This window comes from Dioscorea cayenensis, chromosome 4 (genome assembly GCF_009730915.1).
Source record: "Dioscorea cayenensis subsp. rotundata cultivar TDr96_F1 chromosome 4, TDr96_F1_v2_PseudoChromosome.rev07_lg8_w22 25.fasta, whole genome shotgun sequence".
NCBI lineage: Eukaryota > Viridiplantae > Streptophyta > Magnoliopsida > Dioscoreales > Dioscoreaceae > Dioscorea > Dioscorea cayenensis.
The window spans coordinates 14,449,227-14,455,848 of NC_052474.1; positions in this window are offsets into that span (position 1 = coordinate 14,449,227).

Below are 6,622 nucleotides of genomic sequence, written 5' to 3' on the forward strand. Positions count from 1 at the left end.
GTTCATCCCTTAGACCATTCACTCTATTATGGTCGCAAAGAACTCGAGAAACGGAGGTAGAATCTATCACGCCGGAGGGGAAAGGGGATGCTCCTGTACCTCTCGACTCACCCTCTCAACCCTCTCTAACCTAGCTTTGTCTAACGCTCTTGGTGTGTCACTCACTCACAAGGTTACCAACAAGAACTCTCAACCCTAGTGTCACTCTAGGGGAAATGTTCATACAATCAAGCATTCAAGGTTGGAACTCACAACAAACATCAATTAATTGAAATCACAATAAAGAGATTCAATGAAATGAATGCATCCTAGGGTTCACAAATACCCAAGTACCCACTAGGGGTTTATCTCTCCATGGAGCTAAGTACAATCAAAGAAATAGAATGTAAAAGCAATGAATCCATAGAGAAACCCCCTCGATGGTCATGTCGATGGTCTTGTGGAAAGTCCTCTACTCGTCGTCCAAGGATTCCCTCATCCGGTATAGGATACGCCTCGACGGAAGCTCCCCTACCAACCTTCTTCCTAAGGAATGACGATGTCAGAGCCGTAGAACCTCTCCAAAACCTTGGCCAATAGCTCTCAAAACCCTAGCCGAAGCCCTCTCTCAAGTTGGGGAAAAGGTGGAGAAAAGAATACCAAAATCGGGGCTGAATCGGCTTTAAATAGGGCTAGAATCGGGCGACTACACGGGCGTGGATGCTCCACGTGCCCATGCAGAATTTCCACACGGGCATGGATAATTTCCACACGCCCGTGTGGATTCTCTGTTTCTCTGGTTTCTTGGCCGGCTGTGAACAGTGCTGCTACAGTACGTGCCACAATGCTCTGCTACAGTATTTGACCTGAATAGCTTCCCAATTCCATACTTTCATCAGGGTAACGCAAACTGCACATGTTAACATCGTGGATCACTTGCTTCTTCAATGGTGTACACGTCGGTGGAGCTCTTGTTTTATGTGCATAAGTTGGAATGCTCGAATGTTACTGGCTTTTAGCCCCTCCAAATGGATATGCCAACTCAACTACGAGGAGGTTGGCACACACTCTAGCATCTCACACCTGACCTATGTCTTCGCGTTAGAACCTTAGCAAGATTTCCCCCAAAATCAGTGCATTATTATCCACATTGGCCTATTTCCTTCATACTCGGTCTCACAACCCTACCTGCACGAAAGTAACATAAAAACACACATATTAGTGTAAAACCCAAGAAAAGTAATGTTCAACATAAGGAATGAATGCTTCGCATTCATATCGCACAAGCACTTATCAGCCCATAGACACAATTAAGCCCTAGGTGCTAAAATCACTTGAACACTTTAGTCCGTTGCCTCTGTAACTAATCCCTAGTGGGAGGTCATCCCTTAGCCCATTCACTCTACTATGACCCCAAAGAACTTAAGCAAATGGAGGTAGGATGACTCAAATCGAAGGGGAAAGGGGATGCTCCGCTATCTCTCAACTCACCCTCTCAACTCTTTCCAATCGGGGCACAAATCCAAGGGTTCACAAATCCAAGTACCCACTAGGGGGTTTAGCTCTCCATGGAGCTAGTTATAATCAACAATGAAAGCAAATGTAAAAACAAGTAATTCTTAGAAAAACCCACTCGGTGTTCATGTCGATGGTCTTGTGGAGTGGTCTTGTCCAGTCTAAATGTCCCCTTGTCAAGTCTAGGGCACACCTCGCTGAATCGGTGTCGACGAAAGCTCCCCAATAACCTTCTTCCAAGTGGAGCGCGGTGTCGAAGCCGGAGAACCACTCCAAAAACCTTGCCAAAACCCCTCTAAACCCTAGCCGCAGCCCTTTCTCAAGTTGGAGAAAGAATGGAGAAAAGAATTCTGAAATTGGCCTTAAATAGGGCTGAAATCGGGAATCCACAAGCCCATGTGGGTGCACCTGTTGATTTTTACACGGCCGTGTGGAATTTCCTCAGGCCCGTGTCGATTCTCTGTTTTGCTCAGTTTCGGCCGGCTATGAACAATACCTGCTACAGTGGAATGCTACAATGTTTTGCTAAAGTACACTGCTAAAGTACCGGCCTGAAACTCTCCTAAATCCATGCTTTCATCGAGGTAACACAAATTGGCACACTTTGCATCGTGAATCTCTTTGCTTCTTCAACAACAGACACGTAGGTGGAGATCTTGCTATACATGCACAAGCTGGAATGCTTGAATGTGACTGCTGTTGTGCCCCTCCAAATCATAGTGCTAACTTGGGTACAAGGAGGTTGGCACACATTCTTGCATCTTGAACCCGACTTATGTCTTCGCATTTGAACATTCTCAAGATTTCCTCCAAATAGTGCACTTGTACCCACATTGACTTCTTTCTTTAACTTTCGGCCTCACAACCCTATCTGCATGAATGTAACATAAATACACACATATTAGCGTTAAAACCTGATAAAAGTAATGCTCATCATAAGGAAAGAACACTTCGTATTCTTATCACAAAAGCACTAATCAAATTCCCGCACACTTAAGCTTTTGCTTATCCTCAAGCAAAAATTACAACATTAAAGTACAGATGAAGGAAATATTGGAAGTGCTTGGCCTTAGGTTCACCAAAGAATACAAAGAGAGCATTCTACAAGTAAGCGAAATTTCAACACTAAATACGAAAAATCAATGCTCTAGATAAAAACTTGAACCAAAAAAGGACAACAACCGTGTAAGTGTGTGAACTCACTCAAAACAACGCAAAGTATACTGCTCAAAGTTCTAAGTATAATGGACTTATTTATCTACAAATAGTAATAAAATTTCAAAGATCGTAGTAGCTTCACACATCCTCTAAGGTAGCTCTTTCTAAAGCGGCCGCTAAGGTGGCTTTCACACTTTCGAGGTGATAGCTCCTTTTACCAGAGTGGTAGCTTTCACTCATCTTATGAGATAGCTCTTCTCTCATTAGGGCATAACTAGTATCCGACTTACGAGAATAGCTTCATACTTCATAGGTGGTAGCTCTTTCCACCAAACAAGCACAACTAAACAATAAAACTATTTTTGTTCTTTCTTTTCGTTTTTCCCTTTTTTTCACAAATAACAAAACAAACAACAATAACTAGTCCCTTTAACATCAAACAAGAGTTTCCAAAAGAGTTTAAAGAGTGAGTGGTGCAATGAGTGTTAATCGGGCAAAAATTCCTACAAATTCAAGCAAAAACTAGAGCATGAAGACATTAAATGTTAAAAATTCTCCTAAAATAAAGAATACAATCATTGCAACTAAGGTGAACCTCCATTGGCTATTTGAGCATGTATATCAATCAAAATTAATATGAAAGAGATGTGTGCACTATGAAACTCCCCCCACACTTAAGTTGTACATTGTCCCCAATGTACACATGCAGGCTCACTCATAATGTATATCAATTAAGAACAAATTTGGAAGAAGCAATCAAAACAATACTCCCCTGACTCCTAGTATTGCATTTTATGGAGCTAAAACCTTGGGAATTATGTCCCAACGGGTTGTGACGCACACACGGCTAAGTGCCGAAGCACCATTGGCCGTGCCCATGACAAAGTCTCAATTCCCATACTGACACGACCATCTGCACGCATACACAAGGGGGTTCAGTGAAGCTCAATAAACAAAAATAACTCGATTATATAAAAAATAGAGCCAAGAAATATAACTCGAGACAAAAATAAAAGATAAACTCGGAAGGAATATTCTTTTCTGATTATACAAGTTCAAAATAAATTGCAAAAATAAAATACTAAAAATAAGAACAAAGAAGGTAAAGACGCCTCAAGTGTTAGTGTCAATTGCTGGTGCATTTGTTGCCGCTGCCGGTGAAAATGATGCTGGTGCTGCAAAATAAATGAATATTGGGCGAAGAAAGAGAAAGAGAAGCTTACCGATAAAATGAGAATGAAAGATTAGAAAAAAAATGGCCGGGAAAACTCAAGTAACAACCCTCTAAAATGATGGTGAGAGGTCGAGAGAGTGCAAGGATGCGTTCTCAGAATGTTTGGGAGTGAAAAGATGAAAAGGCAAAATAAATTTATAAAGAGAAAATGCAGCCTTTTGAGTTTGTACATCCACACGGGCGTGTGAAAATTACCCACGGCCGTGTGAAAATTACACACGTCCCTGTGGTTTCTCGGGATGACACCTTATGCTACTGAATGCATCCACAAGGGCATGCAGAAAATTCCCACGGCCGTGCGCCCGACCCATAGGAGCAGACACACGCCCCTGTTGCTTCTCTGTCCAACTGAGAAAATTCTCTAAGTGTTTCACACACCCGTGCGGAAATTCCACACGGGCGTGGACCCTTACTGGGTAATTCACAGGGGCAGACACACGCCCCTGTGTCTTCTTGGGAAACATCTCTAAGTCTCTGCAAGGAAACACACGCCCATGCAAAAATTCCACACGGGCGTGGACCATCACAAGGTCACTCACAGGGGCGAGTCCACGCCCCTGTGCCATCTCTGGATGAGCTCTGAACAAAAATGCACGGCCTTGCGGAAATTCCGCACGGCCGTGTGTTTTCTCTGGACACTTAGAAAACTTTGCAGGTTCTGCAGAAAATTCCTGAACATAGATATACACTCAAAGGCTGCCTAACAATGCAATTTTAACCAGAGAAAACATGAAAACACACTTAAATGACCAAGATTCTTCGCCACACATGATTAGGCACATGATAACACCATAATGTCCACAAGAAAATCACAGCAAAAGCATCTAAGAATCAAGACACCAACACTTAAAGCCTTATTCATGCAAATACTAACTAAAAACTAGAAAAACATTAAAAACTTGGGTTGCCTCCCAAGAAGCGCTTGTTTTACATCATTTACCTTGACGTACCTCTTCCTTACCTTATGGAGGCTTGAAAAGAGTTTGTTCCTCCCGACTAGACATTGCAAAGCTACTTCCTTTAAAATAAAAATTTATTTGCCGTGGTGGAATATTTGTTGCAGAGTCCAACCATCTTACCTTTCGCCTCCAAGGAAACAATTTGGGTTGGGAATTGTCCAAGCTTAGCATAGGTGGGTCATTGGATGGCTTTAATCTCCTACCAGCGTCTTCTTCCAAACCCAAAATCTCTTTCTTGCAATTTGTGAATTGATCAATCCCAAAGAGAGGTGCTTGTTCCATTACCTTAGGATTTACTTCTTCTTGTGTATTTTCTGCTTGAAAGGGACATGATACTAGCAAATCCTCTTGAAAATTTTCTCGCTCACAAGCAAAATCATCATTCACACACTCCAAAATCTCAAAATGGTATTCAGCTTCTTCCTTTTCATTTTATGCACCAATGTACTCAATTTGCCCAACTTCTTCAATGTCGTTCACTACCACATCATTTCTATAAGGAACATGAATTGCTTGCTCAAATACTTGTTGTTCCTTGGATAGTGTGTCAAGTATCCCTCCTAATTAATGCTCAAGGTTTTTAAAGCAGGCTTCATGACATCTTAGTTTGGTCTCAATATTTTGGACACGGACATTGGTTTCTTTAATAAAATTAGCTAATACTTTTTTGCAATTGAAGTGCATCCTCTCGAGTATCTCACCCTTTTGACATTCCTCTTGAGGTATTTCCCAATATTATCCATTACTATTCCACAAGAAGTTTGGGTACCCCTTTTCAATTGGATGATTTGTGTTGCAACAAGGAATTCTCTATTGTTATGAATCAATAATTCTATCAATTTGTTCACTCAAAGCTTCAACTCAAGAATACAGAGCAATGAGCGGATCAATCATCATTTAAATTCCTTGCAAGAAAAAGTAAGACATGACAAAAGAAAACAAATGAGAATGATGGAAGAATAAGAAAGTGTGAAATAGAATGAATGATAAATAGCTAAAATAGCAAACTGGAAAGTGTCTCTAAAATGCCAATTCTCCGGCAACGGCGCCAAAAACTTGACACGACCGAATATGCGTGTAAACCACAAGTGCACAGGTGTCGAATTAATAAATCCTAGGTAAGTGGGTATCGTATCCGCAAGGAATAGTGAATAGAAGCACAATGATTGCTATCTAACTATGATGAGAATAAATCGATGGTATGATGAATGAGATTGATAAAAAAAAAGATATAAAAGAAATAAGAGAGAGAGGCACAATAATTGAGAGGAAAAAGACAATCGATGTAAATGGGGTACTCAAATATTGTTCCACCTAGGATTATTGCTTCAAGTGCAAAACCAACTATTATGCTTCCTAACTAATGCATTAATGAGTCGGGGAGATCCTAAGATACATGGTCCCAAATCTAAGGTCAACAATGCCTAACTCTATACATGTCCCAGAGGAGAATTTGAACAATCTATCTACCTCGCACTCGTGTAGAGTCACAATGAATTCTAGGGATTCCAAGCGATAAACCCTATTCTTATGTGTAGACCTAACCCCTTGGTCCAGGTGGAAGGTCCCTAGTCACAATTAAGCCCAACGTGCTAAAATCACTTCAACACTTTACTCCGTTGCCTCTACAACTAAGCCCCAGCTGGAGGTCATCCCTTAGCCCATTCACTCTACTATGACCACAAAGAACTTGAGGAAATGGAGGTAGGATGAATCAAATCAAAGGGGAAAGGGGACGCTCTGGTACCTCTCGACTAACCCTTTTAACCCTCTCCAA